This window comes from Apodemus sylvaticus, chromosome X, assembly GCF_947179515.1.
Source record: "Apodemus sylvaticus chromosome X, mApoSyl1.1, whole genome shotgun sequence".
Lineage (NCBI taxonomy): Eukaryota > Metazoa > Chordata > Mammalia > Rodentia > Muridae > Apodemus > Apodemus sylvaticus.
The window spans coordinates 118,073,466-118,095,728 of NC_067495.1; positions in this window are offsets into that span (position 1 = coordinate 118,073,466).

Here is a 22,263-nt window from a genome sequence, read left to right on the forward strand (position 1 = left end):
TAAATCAATCTGGATTGCTGCACTGGATGATTCCCATTCAAGCTGTTAGGATTAACAACATTATTATTTTTACCATCCACCAGATTTATTATGCTTTGTGTAAAGCAGGACCAACATGCTTGAAACCACTTGAAAGTGCTTGAAGTTTTCATAGCTCCTAAAAAATTTATCTGTGCCTGGTATAAGTAGGTCTATCTGAGGCCTATCTCTGGTACTTCAAAGCAATTAACTTCTAGCCCATGGAAGAGACAATGTGATCTCCCATTTTTAGCTGATTAGCATACTGAGATAAGGTAAGCAAGGAAAGAACAAATTGTTTTCAGCTTATTGTCTTTCTCTAAAATTCCAGTCACTTTCACTATCATAGGCTGCTATACCACATTTTTAATGGAGATATTTTTCTTAAGTCTGTACAGAGGAAAGAGAAATGTGGTATCTTCCATCTCTCTTGAAGAAAGTACTTGGAGTTAATCATAACACTTGACTGCGAAAAGCATCTAGTAATCTCAAGGGGATATGTGGTTTCCACAGGCCCTAGCTATGATGCGATGTGTAATTGGAGTCCCTGGGGTTTGAGTTAGTATGGCTGCAAATCAATTAAATTGTGCAACTTTCAAAAGTACATTCTCTGATCTAGGTAAAAAAGAATCCTGAAGCATCTGTGTAAATTGAGTCTTAAAGGGCCCCATATGGCCTTTGTTTTGTGGAGATAAATTATTTTTTTTCATTGCTTTCTATTCTGTTATCTTTTCCTCTATTTGATTCTGGCTGAATTTGGAAGTAGGACAAGGGTATCAATAAGAGCATGTAATTCCTTTCTGTTCGAATGAGCAGGTCTTGAGATAAGAGCAGTTCTGAACTAGAATGCTTAAAAGGTTTTTTTCCCCCTTTGAGTTTGACTAGTGATAACTATTGGTTTTGAAGCCATGTTTGAAAGAATCTCTTTGAGAGCTTTATCATGTCACTGTATTACTACTAGTCTCCTGTATTAGAAAGATATTATTAAGTATTTAGATCCAGGGACTTCTTATTTCAGGAGTTAGAAAAGGGGACTGAAGAAATATTTGTTATATAACAGTCTTGTCTCTTCATTGTTCAAAAGAGAATTTCTCTTCTTGTTCCTCATCTTCATTTTCTGGCAACTTCCCAAGGCTGGCTCAGGTTTCCGGAAGGAGGATCAGGTCGTGCCTTATCTCTGTACTTTTTTATTTGCTTACTTCAAATGCTTTCGGCTCCTCACAGGGGTTTCTGGCCATCCAGGATGAATCATCCTTCCCCTTTCCATACCGCGGCTTGGTCTGTGCCCTCTGAACTACAGGAAACCATTGGGAGCTAGATGTGGCGACACACACCTGTAATTTTAGCACCAGGGAAGCTGAGGCATGAAAGCATGAGTTCAAGACCACCATGGGCAATATACAGACTTTGTTTCAAACAAAAGCAAAAGAATCAAATAAAAAAGACATAGAGATTTGCTTTGTTAACTGATGCCCTATATATAAAAAAGAATGTACCCTATTTGATTTTATTTGTTGGTATGCGATCCATTCATAGGGTATGCCCATAAAAGTAGAGCTACTTCTCTTAATCTTTGGTTCTATTTCATTCCTTTCATATTTTATTTCTATTTAACTAAAAAGGATTATTAAAAAAGAGAGCAAGCCAACACTATTGTTTGCTGTTACTTCTTTTTTTTTAAATTCAATATATTCTTTATTTACATTTCAAGTGAGTTTCCCTTTCCTGGATCCCCCTCCCCGAAAGTCCCATAAGCCCTCTTCCCTCCTCCTGTTCCTCAATCCATCCCTTCTCACTTCCCTGTCCTGGTATTCCTGGACACTGCTACACTGAGCTTTTCCAAGACCTGGGGCCATTCTTTCCTTCTTCTTGGGCATCATTTGATATGTGCATTGTGTCTTGGGTATACCAAGCTTCTAGGCTAATATCCATTTATCAGTGAGTGCATACCATGAGTGTTCTTTTGAGACTGGGTTGCCTCACTTGGTACTTCTTTTTTTAAATTTAATTTAATTTTATTTTTTGGTATTACTTCTAAACCGGAGGTAGTGGTAGTTTTAATGTGTTTATGGAGGATACTGAGGGAAGAACATAAAAACATTTGGGAGCCACTTTAAAGAGCTAACTTTTTTTTTCCAGTGTTGATATTGGAGTGGGGATTTCCAGTGGTTGGGAAGGCATGGTCAGTGGATCTTAGAGCTCTTCACTATTCTATTACCAGCTTGCATATTCTCTTAGGGAGATGCGCAATCTCTACATTGACCTTGTGCTTTTAACTGTAGTTTAGAAGCTTAGATTGGAGCTCCAATACCGCTCTCAACTACTTGTTGGATTGTCAGCAGTTTCCTTTTCCCTTAATTTGCTTATCTGTCAAGTTAAGTGGTTGGCGTACATTACCTATGTCAAAGACTCTTTCAAGCTCCCTGGCTGTGTGGCTTGCTGTTTCTAAATCTATAAGTCTTCTTATTGTGTGGGACAAGGGGCATCACTGATTGAGGGTCTCCCAGAATTTGTTCAGTAGATGTTCTGTTTTGTTTTTGCAATGTTTGGAATTGATCCTCAATGCAAGTTATGTTAGTAGTCTATAACTTAGCTCCATTTTATTCACACAAATAGGAAGTCATTTTTAGCTTTCTTTCTTCTTTGGTGAGCTATAAGATACCAGCAGAACTAATGAATTATTTCAGGTTCTTAACTATAAACCTAGTTTTCCAAATAAAAAGTAAGTAGCTCAGTTTTGGAGGGAAGGGAAAGAAGCATCTGGGAACTGATAGTGTTTCAGAAGTTAATGTGGTCTCATTTTGACAATGAGTCACTTCACTTCTATCAAAACTTGAAAAGAGTCTTTTGTTCTTGTTTTTTGTGTTGCTTTGTTTTTGGTTTTGTTTTTTGAGACACAGTCTCTTTACATAGACCGACTATCCTGCAACTCACTCTGTAGACCAGGCTGGACTTGAATTCAGAGATATACCTGTCTCTGTCTCCCAAGTGCTGTGATTAAAAGTATGAGTCATTATACCCAGCTATAACGATAGTCTTTATGCTGTGTATGGTAGAGCATTGCAGTGGGAAGTTCCTTGCTTTGTTGTTGTCACGGAAGTGCAGTTGAGCTATGAAAAAGAGGTTGGCTAGTATTCAGAATTTGTAACTCTGTTCTTCATGCTCCTTCAATGTACTCTGATCAGCTTTTTTTATTCGATATATTTTTTATTTACATTTCAAGTGATTTCCCCTTTTCTGGCCCCCCACTCCCTGAAAGTCCCATAAGCCCTCTTCCCTCCCCCTGTTCTCCCATCCACCCCTTCCCACTTCCCTGTTCTGGTTTTGCCCTATACTACTACACTGAGTCTTTCCAGAACAAGGGGCCACTCCTCCATTCTTCTTGTACCTCATTTGATGTGTGGATTATGTTTTGGGTATTCCAGTTTTCTAGGCTAATATCCACTTATTAGTGAGTGCATACCATGATTGATCTTTTGAGACTGGGTCACCTCACTTAGTATGATGTTCTCCAGCTCCATCCATTTGCCTAAGAATTTCATGAATTCATTGTTTCTAATGGCTGAATAGTACTCCATTGTGTCTATATACCACATTTTTTGCACCCATTCTTCTGTTGAGGGATACCTGGGTTCTTTCCAGCTTCTGTCAATTATAAATAGGGCTGCTATGAACATAGTAGAGCATGTATCCTTATTACATGCTGGGGAATCCTCTGGGTATATGCTCAGGAGTGGTATAGCAGGATCTTCTGGAAGTGAGGTGCCCAGTTTTCTGAGGAACCGCCAGACTGATTTCCAGAGTGGTTGTACCATCTTACAACCCCACCAGCAGTGGAGGAGTGTTCCTCTTTCTCCACATCCTTGCCAACACCTACTGTCTCCTGAGTTTTTAATCTTAGCCATTCTGACTGGTGTAAGGTGAAATCTCAGCGTTGTTTTGATTTGCATTTCGCTAATGACTAATGAAGGTGAGCATTTTTAAAGATGTTTCTCCACCATCCGAAGTTCTTCAGGTGAGAATTCTTTGTTTAACTCTGCACCCCATTTTTAATAGGGTTATTTGGTTTTCTGGGGTCTAACTTCTTGAGTTCTTTATATATATTGGATATTAGCCCTCTATCTGATGTAGGATTGGTGAAGATCTTTTCCCAATTTTTGGGTTGCCAATTTTTCCTCTTGATGGTGTCCTTTGCCTTACAGAAACTTTGTAATTTTATGAGGTCCCATTTGTCAATTCTTGATCTTAGAGCCTACGCTATTGGTGTTCTGTTCAGGAACTTTCTCCCTGTACCGATGTCCTCAAGGGTCTTCCCCAGTTTCTTTTCTATTAGCTTCAGAGTGTCTGGCTTTATGTAGAGGTCCTTGATCCATTTGGAGTTGAGCTTAGTACAAGGGGACAAGGATGGATCAATTTGCATTCTTCTGCATGCTGACCTCCAGTTGAACCAGCACCATTTGTTGAAAAAGCTATCTTTTTTCCATTGGATGTTTTCAGCCACTTTGTCGAGGATCAAGTGGCCATAGGTGTGTGGATTCATTTTTGGATCTTCAATCCTGTTCCATTGATCCACCTGCCTGCCACTGTTTTTGTACAGCCTTGAGTTATTGCATGGTATGTTGCCCCATTTCTCTTCTGTCTTTGGCAAACTACCAGAGTTCCTAGAGTAAAGCAAGTATCTTAGGCATCTGTGTAACTAGCACTCAGTACAAGTATTCTATGAGTCTCTTCTGAAGAACCTTGGAGCATCTCCTTATAACATAGCACCCCAGATTTTATTTTTAGCAACCAGATCTTTCATTATGCTGCACTTTCTATGTCATCTACTTGTGTCTCTGCCTCACAACTCTTTTGGGGCCAAGGACTTAACATCCTTTTATGTCACAGTGACTGGCAATGAGGAGGTTCAGAGTAAATATCTGGTGGATGTACATATGACATGTTGCTTGCAAGGATATGTCTGTGTGGTAATTCTCTCATTTCTGCCTTGTGAGGCTCAGAGACAAGTATTTCCCCTAGTGTTTTGCTAAATGTTTTGTCTAAGATGATTTCATCTCCATTATTTATAAACTCACTGCTTGAACACTGTGTGGAGGCACATAAGATTTATCTCTTCTTCATTCTTGCTTCCATGTACCCCATTCATAGCAGTCTTTACACATCTGCCTGTCTTTTGTGCGCCTTCAGCTTTTATGTTGGAAGCTGCAGCCTTGGTGCTTCTAGCAGCCAGAAGTTTTCTCTGTTGAGAACTGCAGTGGCAATTCTCATCGATGATTTATGACACTATCAAATTTTATATTAATAGTCAGGTAGAGTGGCTTCTTGTTATCCTGGCACTAGGGAGGCTGAGGCAGGAGAATTACTGTGTAATCTAGACCCATATAGTGAGTTCCAGGGCAGCTTGAGCTACATATGAAGACCTTGTCTCAAAATAAAAAACAAATAAATTAAATTAAGTGGTATAAAAAGAGAAAGAGGGTGGGTGGGTAGTAGGATACAAAGGGTATAAAAGTAGATCAAAAGACTATTCACATGTTGAGAAAGGGAACCAGCTCAAAGGAAGCAGGAACCGGGGGCTTTCTCACTAATTTGTTTGGATATAACCTTCCTCCCCCATCCTACAGCTTCTTGCCAACTTCCATTGCTAACCTAACTCAAAAGACATGGATTTCTTTTTTTTTTTCCTTTTCTGTATCTCCCTTCTTCCAGTAGCTGCCAAGATTTACGGCTTGCCTGACTGTTATTCTCTCAAACTCTAATAAAATAGTCCTTGAGTTTCAAAAGCATAGAGGAGAATAAGGGAATAGAGAGTGGTAGATAATAAAAACAAAATATAATGACATATGTACATGATAATTGGGGGCAAATATGAGGAAAGTACTGTGGTACATATGTATGAACATATCATAATTATGCCTGTTACTTTAAACTTAAAAATAATAAAGATGCATCATACATAATCTTTCCTGAAAAACTTCAATAGTCCTTAAAGCTAAAGTGATGTTGTATATACATCATATGTTTGAATCTTTAAAAAAATTGTTCAGGTCCTATACCTCTTTAAGTTTTTTGTTATATGTATTTGTGTGTGTGTGTGTGTGTGTGTGTGTGTGTGTTTGTGTGCATAGCATGCCTAGGCAGAAGGCAACTTGTAGGAGTCAATTTTCTCCTACCTTGTAGGTTCCTGGGAAAGAACTTAGGTTATCAAACTTGGTAGCAAGCACCTTTACCTCCTCAGCCAGCTAGCTGCCATTACTCTATATCTGATCCCAAACAATCCATTTCTATTTAAATCATTTTTTATAGATAAGGACTTGGTGCCATTTGTCCATTGTTTTCTGACTCCTTGTAGTTCTTTATTCCTATTGTTTACTATTGTATCATTTTTATTTTATTTTCTGTATACCAATCATATATTGGGTTATTATGGCTATCATGAGACTAAACATGTCTTTAATCTTGTAATAATTTATCTTCAACAGATGATCGCATATTGACCACATATAATAACCATGTACTCTAATGACCTCTTTTCTCTGTATTTTGTGTTACTGATGTCAGAGTTTATATATTTCTTGATTTTTTTTTTTTTTTAGTGATAGGCCCTTTTGAAGCTCAGACTGCCCTCAACTTATTTTTAATTAGATATTTTCTTTATTTACATTTCAAAAGTTATCCACTTTCCTCATTTCCCCTCCAAAAACTCCTTATTCCATACCCCTTCCCCCTGCTCACCAATCCACACACTCCTGCTTCTTGGTCCTAACATTCCCCCACACTGGGACATCAAGTCTTCATAGGACCAAGGGCCTCTCCTCTTGTTGATGTCCAACAAGGCCATCCTCAGCTATGTATGCAGCTGGAGTCACGTGTCCCTCCATGTGTACTCTTTGGTTGGTGCTTTAGTCCCTGGAAACTCTGGGGATACGGGTTGGTTTGTATTGTTGTTCTTCCTATGGGGCTTCAAACCCCTTCATCTCCTTAGGTCCTTTCTCTAGCTCCTCCATAGGGGTTCTTGTGCTCAGTCCAATGGATGGCTGTGAACAACCACTTCTGTCTGTATTTGTCAAGCACTGGCAAAGTCTCTCAGGAGACAGCTATGCCAGGCTCCTGTCAGCAAGCACTTGTTGGTATCCACAATAGTGTCTGGGTTTGTTAACTATATGGGATGGATCCCCAGGTGGGACAGTTTCTAAATGCCCTTTGCTTCTGTCTCTGTTCCACACTTTGTCTCTGTGTCTCCTCCCATGGGTATTTTGATCTCTCTTCTAAGAAAGACCGAAGTATCCACACTTTGGTCATCCTTCTTCTTGAGCTTAATGTGGTCTGTGAATTGTATCTTGTTTATTCTGAGCTTTTGGGCTAATATCTACTTAACAGTGAGTGTATACCATGTTTGTTCTTTTATGATTGGGTTACCTCACACAGGATGGCATTTTCTAGGTCTATCCAGTTACCTAAGAATTTCTTAAATTTGCCATTTTAATAGCTGAGTAGTACTCCATTGTATAAGTGTAACACATTTTCTGTATCCATTCCTCTGTTGAGGGAAATCTGGGTTCTTTCCAGCTTCTGGCTATTTTATAAATAAGGCTGCTATGAACATAGTGGAGCATGTGCCCTTATTACATGTTGGAGCATCTTCTGGATATATGCCCAGGAGTGGTATAGCTGGGTCCTCAAATAGTACTATGTCTAATTTTCTGAGGATCTGACAAACTGATTCACAGAGTGGTTTTATCAGCTTGCAATCCCACCAGCAATGGAGGAGTGTTCCTCTTTCTCTACATCTTCTCCAGCATTTGCTGTCCCCTGAATTTCTGATCTTGGCCATTCTGACTGGTGTGAGGTAGAATCTCAGTGTTGTTTGGATTTGCATTTCCCTGATGATTAAGGATGTTGAGCATTTCTTTAGGTGCTTCTCAGCCATTCAGTATTCTTCAGATGAGAATTCTTCGTTTAGCTCTGTACCCCAATTTTTAATAGGGTTACTTTTTCTCTAGAGTCTAACTTCTTGAGTTCTTTGTGTATATTGGATATTGGTCCTCTATCAGATATAGGATTGATAAAGATATTTTCCCAGTCTGTTGCTTGCCAGTTTGTCTTAGTGATATTGTCCTTTGCCTTGCAGATGCTTTGTAATTTTATGAAGTCCCATTTGTCAATTCTTTATATATATATATATATATATATATATATATATATATATATATATATATATATATATATTCTTTGTTTACAATCCAAAAGTTTTCCCCTTTCCCAGTTCCCCCCTCGCCATATGTCCCATAATTCCTCTTCTCTCCATCCATTCTCCTATCTTTCCCTCTCCCTTTTCTCTGTCCTAGTACTCCCCTACAATGCTGGATCAAACCTTTCCAGGATTAGGACCCTTTTCTTACTTCTTCATGGGAATCATTTGATATGCTAATTGTATCTTCAGTATTCAGAGTTTCAGGGCTAATTAATATCCACTTATCAATGATTGCATTCCCTATGTATTCTTTTGTGATTGCGTTACCTCGCTTAGGATGCTATTTTCCAGTTCCATCCATTTGCCTAAAAATTCATGAATTCATTGTTAAATTTTAATTGCTGAATAGGACTCCATTGTGTATATATACCACATTTTCTGTATCCATTCCTCCATTGAGGGATATCTGGGTTCTTTCCAGCTTCTGGCTATTATAAATAAGGCTGCTATGAACATAGTGGAGCATGTGTCCTTATTGCATGCTGAAGAATCCTCTGGGTATATGCCCAGGAGAGGTATAGCAGGGTCCTCAGGAAGTGCCATGTCCAGTTTTCTTAGGAACTGCCAGACTGATTTCTATAGTGGTTGTACCATCTTACAATCCCACTAGCAGTGAAGGAGTGTTCCTCTTTCTCCACATCCTCGCCAACACCTGCTGTCTCCTGAGTTTTTTTTTTAATTTATTGATATATTTATTTACATTTCAAATGATTTACCCTTTTCTGGACCCCCCACTCCCCGAAAGTCCCATCAGTCCCCTTCCCTCCCCCTGTTTTCCCACCCAACCCTTCCCACTTCCCTGTTCTGATTTTGCTCTATACTGCTTCACTGAGTCTTTTCAGAACAAGGGGCCACTCCTCCGTTCTTCTTGTACCTCATTTGATGTGTGGATTATGTTTTGGGTATTCCAATTTTCTAGGTTAATATCCGCTTATTAGTGAGTGCATATCATGATTCATCTTTTGAGTCTGGGTTACCTCACTTAGTATGATATTCTCTAGCTTCATCCATTTGCCTAAGAATTTCATGAATTCATTGTTTCTAATGGCTGAATAGTACTCCATTGTGTATATATACCACATTTTTTGCATCCACTCTTCTGTTGAGGGATACCTGGGTTCTTTCCAGCTTCTGGCAATTATAAATAGGGCTGCTATGAACATAGTGGAACATGTATCCTTATTACATGCTGGGGAATCTTTTGGGTATATGCCCAGGAGTGGTATAGCAGGATCTTCTGGAAGGGAGGTGCCCAGTTTTCTGAGGAACCACCAGACTGATTTCCAGAGTGGTTGTACCAATTTGCAACCCCACCAGCAGTGGAGGAGTGTTCCTCTTTCTCCACATCCTCTCCAACACCTGCTGTCTCCTGAGTTTTTAACCTTAGCCATTCTGACTGATGTGAGGTGAAATCTCAGGGTTATTTTGATTTGCATTTCCCTAATGGCTAATGATGTTGAGCATTTCTTAAGGTGCTTCTTGGCCATCTGAATATCTTCAGGCGAAAATTCTTTGTTTAGGTCTGTACCCCATTTTTAAAAGGGTTATTTGGTTCCCTGGGATCTAACTTCTTGAGTTCTTCCTATATATTGGATATTAGCCCTCTATCAGGGATGTAGGATTGGTGAAGATCTTTTCCCAATTTGTTGGTTGCCATTTTGTCCTTTTGACAGTGTCCTTTGCCTTACAGAAAGTTTGTAATTTTATGAGGTCCCATTTGTCAATTCTTGATCTTACAGCATAAGCTACTGCTGTTCGGATCAGGAACTTTTCCCCTGTGCCTATATCCTCAAGGGTTTCCCCCAGTTTTTTTTTCTATTAGTTTCAGTGTGTCTGGTTTTTATGTGGAGGTTCTTGATCCACTCGGAGTTGAGCTTAGTACAAGGAGATAAGAATGGATCAATTCTCATTCTCCTGCATGCTGACCTCCAGTTGAACCAGAACCATTTGTTGAAAAGGCTATCTTTTATCCACTGGATGTTTTCAGCTACTTTGTCAAAGATCAAATGACCATAGGTGTGTGGTTCATTTCTGGGTTTTCAATTATATTTCATTGGTTCATTTGCCTGTCCCTGTGCCAATACCATGCAGTTTTTAACACTATTGCTCTGTAGTATTGCTTGAGGTCTGGGATACTAATTCCTCCAGAAGTTCTTTTAATATGGAGAATAGTTTTAGCTATCCTGGGTTTTTTGTTATTCCAGATGAATTTGAGAATTGCTTTTTCTAACTCTGTGAAGAACTGAGTTGGGATTTTGATGGGGATTGCATTGAATCTGTATATTGCTTTCGGCAAGATGGCCATTTTAACTATATTAATCCTGCCAATCCATGAGCATGGAAGATTTTTCCATTTTCTGGGGTCTTCTTCAATTTCCTTCTTCAGTGACCTGAAGTTCTTGTCGTATAGATCTTTCACTTGTTTGGTTAGAGTCACACCAAGATTCTTTATATTGTTTGTGGCTATTGTGAAGGGTGTCATTTCCCTAACTTCTTTCTCAGCCTGCTTATCCTTTGAGTATAGGAAGGCAACTGATTTGCTGGAGTTGATTTTATAACCTGCCACTTTGCTGAAGTTGTTTATCAGCTGTAGGAGTTCTCTGGTGGAGTTTTTTGGGTCACTTAATTATACTATCATGTCATCTGCAAATAGTGATAATTTTTCTTCTTCCTTTCCAATTTGTATCCCTTTGATCTCCTTATGTTGTCTAATTGCTCTAGCTAGAACTTCAAGTACTATATTGAAAAGATATGGAGAGAGAGGGCAGCCTTGTCTAGTCCCTGATTTTAGTGGGATTGCTTCAAGTTTCTCTCTGTTTAGTTTGATGTTGGCTACCGGTTTGCTGTATATTGCTTTAACTATGTTTAGGTATGGGCCTTGAATTCCTGTCCTTTCCAAGACTTTTAGCATGAAAGGATGCTGGATTTTGTCAAATGCTTTTTTCAGCATCTAATGAGATGATCATATGGTTTTTTTCTTTGAGTTTGTTTATGTAGTGGATTGCATTTATGGATTTCCTTATATTGAACCATCCCTGCATCCCTGGGATGAAGCCCACTTGGTCATGGTGGATGATCGTTTTGATGTGTTCTTCGATTCGGTTGGCAAGAATTTTATTGAGTAGTTTTGCATCTATATTCAAAAGGGAAATTGGCCTGAAGTTCTCTTTCTTTGTTGGATCTTTGTGTGGTTTTGGTATCAGTGTAATTGTGGCTTCATAGAACGAGTTGGGTAGTGTTCCCTCTTTTTCTATTTTGTGGAACAGTTTGAAGAGTATTGGTATTAGGTCTTCTTTGAAGGTCTGATAGAATTCTGCACTGAAGCCATCTGGTCCCATGCTTTTTTTGTTTGGGAGACTTTCTATGATCCCTTTTATTTCTTTAGGGGTTATGGGCCTGTTTAGATGATCTATTTGATCCTGATTTAATCTTGGTGTTTGGTATCTGTCTAGGAAATTGTCCATTTCCTCCAGATATTTCAGTTGTGTTGAGTATAGGCTTTTGTAGTAAGATCTGATGATTTTTTGAATTTCCTCAGTTTCTGTTGTTATATCCCCCTTTTCATCTCTAATTTTGTTAATCTGTATACTGTCTCTGTGTCCTTTGGTTACTCTGGCTAAGGGTTTATCTATCTTGTTGATTTTTTTCAAAGAACCAGCTCCTGGTTTTGTTGATTCTTTGTATGGTTCTCTTAGTTTCTACTTGATTGATTTCAGCCCTGAGTTTGATGATTTCCTGCCTTCTACTCCTCCTGGGTGAATTCACTTCTTTTTGTTCCAGGGCTCTCAGGTGTGTCATTAAGCTGCTAGTGTATGCTCTCTCCATTTTCTTTTTGGAGGCACTCAGGGCTATGAGTTTTCCTCTTAGAACTGCTTTCATTGTGTCCCATAGATTAGGGTATGTTGTGTCTTCATTTTCATTAAATTCTAAAAAGTCTTTGATTTCTTTTTTTTATTTCTTCCTTGACCAAGCTATCATTGAGTAGAGTATTGTTCAGTTTCCATGTGTATGTGGGTTTTCTGATGTTTTTGTTGCTATTGAAGACTACTTTTACTCCATAGTGATCTGATAGGAGGCATGGGATTATTTCAATCTTCTTATATTTGTTGAGGTCTTTCTTGTGACCAATTATATGGTCGATTTTGGAGAAGGTACCATGAGGTGCTGAGAAAAAGGTATATTCTTTTGCTTTAGGGTGAAATGTTCTATAGATATATCTGTTAAATCTAATTAGTCCAAAGCTTCAATTAGTTTCACCGTGTCCCTGTTTAGTTTTTGTTTTCCTGATCGGTCCATTGAGGAGAATGGGGTGTTGAAGTCACCCACAATGATTGTGTTAGGTGCAATGTGTGCTTTGAACTTTAGTAAAGTTTCTTTTATGAATGAGGGCACCTTTGCATTTGGAACATAGATGTTCAGGATTGAGAGTTCTTCTTGCTGTGGTTTTCCTTTGACCAGGAAGAAGTGTCCCTCAGTGTCTCTTGTGATGACTTTAGGTTGAAAGTCAATTTTATCTGATATTAGAATGGCTACTCTGGCTTGCTTCTCGAGACCATTTGCTTGTAAAATTGTCTTCCAGCCTTTTACTCTAAGGTAGTGTTTGTCTTTGACACTGAGGTGTGTTTCCTGTATGCAGCAAAATGTAGGATCCTGTTTACATATCCAGTCTGTTAGTCTATGTCTTTTTATTGGGGCATTGAGCCCATTGATGTTAAGAGATATTAAGGAATAGTGATTATTACTTCCTGTAATTTTTTATGTTATTTTTAAATTTGATTGGTTATCTTCTTTTGGGTTTGATGAAATAAGGTCACTATCTTGCATTTTCCAGGGTGAAGTTTCCCTCCTTGTATTGGTGTTTTCCTCCTATTATCCTTTGTAGGACTGGGTTTGTGGTAAGATATTGGGTGCACTTGGTTTTGTCATGGAACATCTTGGTTTCTCCATCTATGGTGATTGAGAGTTTTGCTGGGTATAGTAGTTCTGGCTGACATTTTGTTCTCTTAGTGTCTACATGAGATCTGCCCAGGATCTTCTAGCTTTCATAGTCTCTGGTGAGAAGTCTGGTGTGATTCTGATAGGTCTTCCTTTATATGTTACTTGCCCTTTTTCTCTTACTGCCTTTAATATTCTTTCTTTGTTTAGAACATTCGGTGTTTTGATTATGATGTGACAGGAGGTATTTCTGTTTTGGTCCAGTCTGTTTGGAGTTTTGTAGGCTTCTTGTATATTCATGGGCATCTCTCTCTTTAGGTTAGGGAAATTTTCTTCCATAATTTTATTGAAGATATTTGCTGGCCCTTTAAGTTGTAAATCTTCACTCTCATCTATACCTATAATCCTTAGGTTTGGTCTTCTCATTGTGTCCTGGATTTCCTGGATATTTTGGGTTACAAGCTTTTTGCATTTTGCATTTTCTTTAACTGTTGAGTCCATGGTTTCTATGGTATCTTCAGCATCTGAGATTCTTTCTTCTATTTCTTCTATTCTGTTTTTGATATTTGCATCTATGGCCCCTGATTTCTTCCCAAGGTTTTCTACCTCCAAAGCTGTCTCCCTTTGAGATTTCTTAGTTGTTTCTACTTCTGATTTTAGATCCTGGATGGTTTTGCTTAGCTCCTTCACTTGCTTGTTTGTGCTTTCCTGTAATTCTTTAAGAGATTTTTGTGTTTCGTCTTTCATGACCTCAGCCTGTTGACCAAAGTTATCCTGTATTTCTTTAAGTGATTTTTGCGTTTCCTTCTTATTGGCTTCTGAATTCTCCTTAATTTCTTTCAATGATTTTTATGTTTCTCTTGTAAGGGCTTATAACTTTTGATCCATTTTCTCCTGAATTTCTTTAAGAGATTTATTTATGTCCTTCATGTTATCCTGTAACAGCATCATGACCAGTGATTTTAAATCCATATCTTGTTTTTCTGGAGTGTATCCAAGACATGCTGCTAATGGAGTACTGGGTTCAGATGCTGCCATGTTGCCTTGATTTCTGTTAGTGACCTTCCTGTGTTTGCCTTTTGCCATCTAGTTCTCACTGGTGTTAGTTGGTCTTGTTGTCAATGTTGGACTCACCAGTGCAAGCTTCCTCTTTGCAGCTGGTCTCCAGGTGCACAGCTGACCTCCTGCACTGCCTGGAGACTGGGTGCAGTGGCCCAGGCTGATCCTGATCCTGAAGCGGAGGCCTGAAGGCTCCTGTCAGAGGCCTCAGGGCTGGATCCTCTGCTCTGCAGGGCCTACTCACTGGAGCATGCTCCTTGCTCCCAAGAGGCCTCCAGGTGTACTTCTGGCCTTTGCACTACCTGGAGATGGGATGCTGTGGCCCAGGCTGCTCCTGATCCCAAAGTGGATGCCTGAAGGTTCCCGCCAGAGGCCTCAGGGCTGGATCCTCTGCTATGCAGGGCCTGACTCACCGGAGCAAGCTCCCATTTGTTAATTCTTGATCTTAGAGCATAAGCCATTGGTGTTCTGTTCAGGAACTTTTCTCCTGTGCCCATGTGTTTGAGGCTCTTCCCTACTTTCTCTTCTATTAGTTTTAGTGTATCTGGTTTTATGTGGAGGTCCTTGATCCACTTGGACTTGAGCTTTGTTCAAGGGAATAAGAATGGATCAATTTGCATTCTTTTACATGCTGACCTCCAGTTGAACCAGTACTATTTGTTGAAAATGGTGTCTTTTTTCCAATGGATGGTTTTAGCTCCTTTGTCGAAGTTCATAGATGTGTGACCATAGATGTGTGGGTTCATTTCTGGTTCTTCAATTCTGTTCCATTGATCTACCTGTCTGTCTCTGTACCAATACCATGCATTTTTTTATCACTATTTCTCTGTAGTACAGCTTGAGGTCAGGGATGGTGATTGCCCCAGAAGTTCTTTTGTCTTTTAGAATAGTTTTTGCTATCCTGAGTATTTTGTTATTCCAGATGAATTTGGAAATTGCTCTTTCTACCTCTATGAAGAATTGAGGAATTCTATGGAATTTTGATGGAGATTGCATTGACTCTGTAGGTTGCTTTCAACAAGATAGCCATTTTTACTATATTAATCCTCACAATCCATGACCATGAGTGTATGCTCTCTCCAGTTTCTTTTTGGAGACACTCGGAGCTTTGAATTTATCTATCTTGTTGGTTTTTTTTCAAAAAACCAGCTCCTGGATTCGTTGATTCTTATATGGTTCTTTTTGGTTTTACTTGGTTAATCTCAGCTCTGAGTTTGATTTTTTCCTGCCGTGTACTTCTCTTGGCTGTATTTGCTTCTTTTTGTTCTAAAGCCTTCAGATGTGCTGTCAATCTGCTAGTGTATACTCTTTACAGTTTCTTTTTGGAGGCACTCAGAGCTATGAGATTTCCTCTTAACACTGCTTTCATTGTGTCCCATAAGTTTGGGTATGATGTTCCTTCATTTTCATTGGATTAAAAAATTTAATTTCTTTCTTATTTCTTACTTGACCAAGTTATCATTGAGTAGAGCATTGTTCAGTTTCCATGTGTTTATGGGCTTTCTATTGTTTTTGTTGTATTAATCTTTTTTTTTAAGTTTGTGGTGATGTGATAGGAGGCCTGGGATTCTATTAATCTTTTTGTATCTGTTGAGGCTTGTTTTGTGATCAATTATATGGTCAATTTTGGAGATGCTACCATTAGGTACTGAGAAGAAGGTATATTCTTTTGATTTAGGATAAAATGTTCTATAGATATCTGTTAAATCCATTCGGCTCATAACTTCTCTTAGTTTCACCATGTCTCTGTTATGTTTCTGTTTCCATGATCTGTCCATTGATGAGAGTGGGATATTGAACTCTCTCAATATTATTGTGTGAGGTGCAATGTGTTCTTTGAGCTTTTGTAAAGTTTCTTTTATGAATGTGGGTGCCCTTGCATTTGGAGTGTAGATGTTCAGAATGAGAGTTCTTCTTGGTAATTTTTCCTTTGGTGAGTATTAAGTGTCCTTCCTTATCTTTTTGGATAACTTTTGGTTGAAAGTCAATTTTATTCGATATTAGAATGGCTACTCCAGCTTGTTTCTTGTGACCATTTGCTTGGAATATTTTTACAGCCCTTTACTCTGAGGTAGGTAGTGTTAGTCTTTGTCACTGAGGTGTGTTTCCTGTATGAAGCAAAATGTTGGGTCCCGTTTATGTATCCAGTCTGTTAGTCTATATCTTTTTATTGGGAAATTGAGTCCATTGATATTAAAATATATTAAGGAAAAGTGATAGTTGCTTTCTGTTATTTTTGTTGTTAGAGGTGGAATTGTGTTTATGTGGCTATCTTCTTTTGGGTTTGTTAAAAGAAGATTATTTTCTTGTTTTCTCTAGGGTGTATTTTCTCTCCTTGTGTTGACATTTTCCATCTAGTATTCTCTGTTGGGCTGGATTTGTAGAAAGATATTTTGTAATTGTAAATTTGTTTTTTTTTCCCATAGAATATCTTAGATTCTCCATCTATGGTAATTGAGAGTTTTGCTGGGTATTGGTGCCTGGGCTGGTATTTGTGTTCTCTTAGGGTCTGTATGACATCTGCCCAGGATCTTCTAGCTTTCATAGTTTCTGGTGAGAAGTTTGGTGTAATTCTGATAGGTCTGACTTTATACATTACTTGGCCTTTTTCCCTTACTGCTTTTAATATTCTTTCTGTTTTTGTGTGTATTTGGTGCTTTAATTATTATGTGATGGGAGGAATTTCTTTTCTGGTCCAATCTATTTGGAGTTCTGTAGGCTTATTGTATGTTTATGTACATTTCTTTCTTTAGGCTAGGGAAGTTTTCTTCTATAATTTTGTTGAAGATATTTACTGGCCCTTTATATTGGGAATCTTCACTCTCTTCTATACCTATTATTCTTAGCTTTGGTCTTCTCATTGTGTCCTGGATTTCCTGGATGTTTTGGGTTAGGAGCTTTTTGCTTTTTGTGTTTTCTTTGACTGTTGTGTCAGTGTTTTCTATGGTATCTTCATCACCTGAGATTCTTCTTTCTATGTATTGTATTCTGTTGGTGATGCTTGCATCTATGACTCCTCATTTGTTTCCTAGGTTTTTCTATCTCTAGTGTTGTCTCCCTTTTTGATTTCTTTATTGTTTCAACTTCCATTTTTAGATCCTGCATGGTTTTGTTCAATTCCTTCACCTGTTTGGTTGTATTTTTCTGTAATCCTTTCAAGGATTTTTGTGTTTCCCCTTTAAGGGCTTCTTTACCTGTGTTCTTCTGTATTTCTTTAAGAGAGTTATTTGTGTCCTTCTTAAAGTCATCTATCATCACCATGAGATGTGATTTCAAATATGAATCTTGATTTTCTGGTGTGTTGGGTATCCAGTACTTGCTGTGGTGGTAGAACTGGGTTCTGATCATGCCAATTAGCCTTGGCTTCTGTTGGTAAGGTTCTTGTGCTTGCCTCTTATCATCTGGTTATCTCTGGTGTTACCTGGTCTTGCTGTCTCTGACTGAATCTTGTCCCTCCTGTGGGCCCGTGAGGCTGTGATCTTAGGTGTTTCATCACTCCTGGGGAGACCAACACTCTTTTGGGCAAGGTTTGGGTGTTGCGGGCTGGGCTGTGGGACAGCCTTAGCTCCAGGGTGCAGATTGAGACTGGAAGGATCCTTTCCCCAGCTGCTCCACTGTTCCTGTCCCTGTGCACTCCTAGCAGTCCTGCTTTGGAAAGTTATTGGAGAGAAACTCTTGATATCACCTCTGAGCTTAGGAGTGAGAGCACTCCTGTAAGACCATCTCTCTCCTGGCAGGGTTTGTGTGTGGAGGGCTGTGCAACAGCCTTAGCTCCTGGGTGCAGATAGAGACCCAAAATGTTTTAATGGATGTTTATTCCACCAATAAATTGCTGGTATATTTATTTTAAAATACTGTTTTCTTTTCATGTTAAAAATTATCTGGATATTAAACATTGAATATATTAGCTGGAGAGATGGATCAACACTTAAAAGTACAGGTTGGTCTTTTAGAGGACCTGGGATTGATTCTCAGAATCCAGCTAACAGTCATCTGTAAATCCAGTACCAGGGTATCTGACACTCTCTTCTGGATTCTGTGGGCACTGTATGCACATGGTTCACAAACACATGTACACAAAACATATACGCACATAAAATAAAAGTGAATAAATCTTTTAAGAATGTTTAGATCTATTTGTGTGTATGTATGTATGTATGTATGTATGTATGTATGTATGTATATGAGTATGCCTGCTTGTCTGTATATGCACCAGATATATGCACATACCTTTGGAGGTCAGAAGAGGCTGTTGAAACCCCAGCACTGAATTTATTGGTGGGTGGGTGTCTCCTGATTTGAATGCTAGGAACCAAACCCTGGTCTTCTGTAAGAGGAACAAGTACTCTTAATCTCTGAACTCTAAATATTTAGAGTCCTTTTAACCTTTCTCCCAAAGTTAAGAGGAGTTTATATACTGCCTTTATGATATGAGAATTTTTTGGTTTTACTATATTTTTTGTCTTTATAGTGTGCTTTATAGTATCATAAGTTTTCATGTTGTTATTTATCTTTTGATATGATTTGAGGGACTCTCTTTAACATTTCTTATAGGGAAAGTCCACTGGGTCCTTCACCCTTTATTTCTCTAGGAGTCTTTTCTTTCCTTTGTTAGGTATAGCTTTCCTAGTTGTGTTATAACATTTATAACTTTGCATAGCATAGCATATCATCTTTTATCTTGGCCTTCAGGTTTCATTAGAGATAATTCTGAATGTTCCCTTGAATGCAATAAGCTGCTTATATCTTGGTACCTTCAATATCCTCTCATTGTTTTAACCTTTTTTTTTTTTAATGTTTTATCATATTATCTATTGGTGACAATAGCTTTAGACTCAATATGTTTGATATTCCTTGGTTACAGTGGAGATGGTTATTCTTCTGGATTTTTTTCCTGTCATTTCTTTAAATAAGCCTTCTGCCTCCTTTTCTTTTTTCCTACAATTTATTTTTTATTCATGTTATATCCCAATTGTAGCCATCTCCCTCCTCTCCTCCCAGTCCCATCCTAGCAAATCCCTCCCCCATTACCTCTTCCCTTTCTCAGAGAAGGGGACGTCCCCTTTGAGTGCCACCAGCCCTAGGATATCTATTCCCTGAAGGATTAAGTATCTCCTCTCTCATTGGCAGTTCAAGTAAGGGAACGGGATCCAATGGAAGGCAACAGAGTCAGAGACAGTCCCTGCTCCAATGAAGCATGAAGACCAATCTGCACATCTGCCACAAATGTGTAGATGGCCCAGGTCCAGCCCCTGCATACTCTTTGGTTGGTGGTTCAGCTTCTGTGAGCACCCATGGGCCCAGCTTAGTTGACTTTGTAGGTCTTCTTGTGCTGTCCTTGACCCTTCCTGCTTGCTCAATTCTATTTCCCACTCTTCCAAGCTCTGCCTGATGTTTGAATGTGGGTCTCTGTATCTGTTTCCATCAGCTGCTGCATGAAGCCTCTCAGGAGACGGTTATGCTAGGCTCCTGTCTGCAAGCATAGCAGAGAGAGCCAACCCCCGACACTATTAATGACACTCTGCTATGCTTGCAGACAGGAGCCTAGCATAACTGCCCTCTGAAAGTCCTCCCAGCAGCTGGCTGAAACAGATGCAGAGACCCACAGCAAACAGCAGATCTGCCTCTTTTTTTTTTTAATGCTCATTTCACGACTCTTCTAATGTGCACATCACTTGGCTTGATGCTGTCTCATACTATGTTTTTCCGAATCTTTTTCCTTCTTTCCCCTCTTTTGTTCCCGTGAATCATTTCAAATGGCCAGGATTTGTGATAATGACAATTAAGTCTTAAAGTTAACCATCTTGATGAAATTTTCCATTTCAGACATTTTGTCCTTCTCTTTTAGTTTCTGTTTCACTGTCTTGTGTTTTCTCCTTCATTTTTGAACTCCTTTTGTATGTGAATTGTTTCCTGATTTTGTTTATTTATCTTTTTATTTTCTCCAGCAGTAATCTGGGTTCTTGAAGATTATATATATATATATATATATATATATATATATATATATATATATATATATATAGTCATGTTATAGATTGTCCTTCATTAGCATCTGAGTGCTTCTTTTTGCTCCTTTGGTCCTCTCATCTTTTCCAAATTATTTATTTATTTATTTATTTATTTATTTATTTTATTGATATATTTTTTATTTACATTCCAAATGATTTCCCCTTTTCTGGGTCCCCACTCCCCGCAAGTCCCATAAGCCTTCTTCCCTCCCCCTGTTCCTCCATCTACCCCTTCCCACATCCCTGTTCTGGAATTCCCGTATACTCTTGCACTGAGTCTTTCCAGAACCAGAGGCCACTCCTCCATTATTTTTGGACATCATTTATTTTGTGGATTATGTCTTGGATATTCAAAGTTTCTAGGATAACATCCACTTATTAGTGAGTGCATACCATGCATCTTTTGAGACTGGGTTACCTCACTTAGTATGATGTTCTCCAGCTCCATCCATTTGTCTAAGAATTTCATGAATTCATTGTTTCTAATGGCTGAATTGTACTCCATTGTGTAAATATACCACATTTTTTGTATCCATTCCTCCGCTGAAGGACACCTAGGTTCTTTCCAGCTTCTGGCTACTACAAATAGGGCTGCTATGAACACAGTGGAGCATGTGTCCTTATTGCATGCTGAAGAATCCTCTGTGTATATGTCCAGGAGTGGTATAACAGGGTCCTCAGGAAGTGTCATGCTCAGTTTTCTGAGGAACCTCCAGACTGATTTCCAAAGTGGTTTGCACCATCTTGCAATCCCACCAGCAGTGGAGGAGTGTTCCTCTTTCTCCACATCCTCGCCAACACCTGCTGTCTCCTGAGTTTTTGACCTTAGCCATTCTGACTGGTGTGAGGTGAAATCTCAGGGTTGTTTTGATTTGCATCTCCCTAAGGATTAATGATGTTGAACATTTCTTAAGGTGTTTCTCAGCTCTCCAAAGCCTGGCGGGCTGGCAGACAAACCGCCTATGTGCTCAGTTCCTGAGTGCAGGCAGACCCCTGGCAGTTTGCATCACCAGATATCTAAAGCTCAGGATGATACAGTACCTAGTGACCCTTTTCTGTCCTGGCAGGCAGCGAATGTGGCCGCGGGGCTTCCAGATTATTTATGATCCTTATAGCTATGTATTGGTGTCTGCACGCTTAAGACTTGGACCCTTCCAACAATATTTACAGATGGGTTTAGGGATTCTGGATACCAGCTGGCAGTATCAATTGGTAGGCTTATTATTCAGTTTCTCACAGGCTGGGTGGGACCTGGGTTATCAATTGGATCAGAAGCTTCCCTTAGTCTACAAGTGTCTGGTATTTCAGTAAGTTGTGGGAGTCTATTACTGGGTTCCACTGGAGTGGGTCTATCAACTGGGCATGTGAGTATCTAGTTGCTGTGTTCAAAAATGTCCATGAACTTAGGTCCATGGAACATGCTTAGTGATATGTGGACCTGGAGCCTTAATTTCTAAGGTCACAAGGACAGGGCTGGCACTGTGACCTATAAGCTACATTATCAGCATACTTTACTCTCTTTCTCACATGTTGAGCTTTCTGTCCCTTCTATGTGATAATTATTGAGACAGGACTGATATGAGCATTGCAGAGTTATCTGTTGCAACCTTTTTTTAATGTGCCTGTTATTATTTCTGTTTTTATTCAGGTTTTGAAATCTTTAACCTTGTTTGTCTTAGATCTCAGAGAGGTGATTCTGTCTGAGAAGGTTTCTAAACTTGTGTCTCTGAAAGGAAAAATGTTCTAGAAAGTCCTGTTCTATGAACTTACTAACATCATGCTCTTTCATGAAATTCTTTTGTTTTCACTAGGATACAAGTATAAACACTCAAGAGATAATGCTGCTCTTACATGTTGACCCCCTAGTGACTTAGGAATTCTTACTAACTAGAGCTTAGTCCATGCCCCCATTAATGTTAAGATTAGATTTTCATGCTAGAATTCCTTAAAAACTAGTTTCTGTTGGACCCTCCAACCCTACATTGT